Raw genomic sequence first — 1,317 nt, 5'->3', positions numbered from 1 at the left:
CGACCGGCGAGGGTGGGGCGGGGCCGCCGTGAGCTCCGCGGCCGGAAGGCGGGGCGGAGATTGAGCAACCCAGAGGCGGGCCGAGGCGCTGCGAGAGAAGGGAGGGCGGGGCGCCTGGCGGGCGGTGGGTCGGGCCCACAGAGACTTGGGACGGCTTTGCAGTCTTTATACATATACATATATATGCCATTTTTATATGTGCACTTTTTCTATATATTTACAATTTATATATCTATTTGTCGATTTACTTTTTTTTATCATTTTATTGGAGGCTCGTACAACCCTGATCACAATGCATACATCAATTGCATCAGGCATGTTTGTCCATAGGTTGCCTTCATTCTTTTCTAGACATTTACTTTCTATTGAGCCCTTGGTCTCAGCTCTTCCCCTCCCCCAATTTTATAATTAATTTACCATTGTTGAGAACACACACCGCAGGAAACCAAACGCCTGCATCGTGTAGATGCCAACTCATTAGCGACCGAGTAGGACTGACCCTTTGGGTTTCTGAGGCTGTAACTTTTTCCAAGAGTAGACGGCCTCATATTGCTTCCTCGGAGCCCACTGGTAGACTCCAACCGCTGACCTTTAGTATAACCCGCAGAGTATCCACCCATTCCACCATTTCTCCTTGTGATACTGGTAACATTCTTCAAGTGCTACGAACATTCTCACCCTGCTTTTCCGCGTTGTTCCTCTTCAGTTAGCACAAATAAGCTCACTGCCCCGTTTTCTGTCCAGTACTCTCATTTTTGCAGTCTTTTAATGGTATTCGCGGGATAAAATGACCATGTATGTATTTTGAGATGTAATGCAACCACTGTGAACTTCCACACTGTTTTTCATCCTCTCAAAAGGAAATCCTTTTCCCTTTAATAAGCAACTTCTCTCTCATAAGGAGCTCTGGTGGATTATCAAGGCCAGCAGTTCAAAACCACCAGATACTCCTCAGGAGAAAGATGAAGCTTTCTACTCCCACAGAGAATGACACTCAGAAAGAAACCTGCAGAGGCAGCTCTACTCTGTCCCACAGGGTCACCAGGAATCCTATGGACTCAATGGCAGAGTGTTTTGAATGAGTGTCTGGCTGGATGTGGCCAGCGCTGCCCATTCAGCTCTGTGCATGAAATAAAGGAGGCCTTGGAGGGTGGGAAAAGCAGGTGTGTGATATTGGTAAAATTTGGTTCTTCCCAGAGTCAGCTTGACCTTAAGATCATAGAGATGGGCTACTGCATTACAGGTCCCTACAGAACTTGTAAATGTAAAAAGGACAATCTAGGATAATTGGAAGTCATCAAAAATCAAATGGAACAT

The sequence above is a fragment of the Echinops telfairi genome, unplaced genomic scaffold (genome assembly GCF_000313985.2).
Source record: "Echinops telfairi isolate 266 unplaced genomic scaffold, ASM31398v2 ScPeMD7_5;HRSCAF=22, whole genome shotgun sequence".
Taxonomy (NCBI): Eukaryota; Metazoa; Chordata; class Mammalia; order Afrosoricida; family Tenrecidae; genus Echinops; species Echinops telfairi.
The sequence above is the reverse complement of the archived record's forward strand: the minus strand, read 5'-3'. Positions refer to the sequence as shown.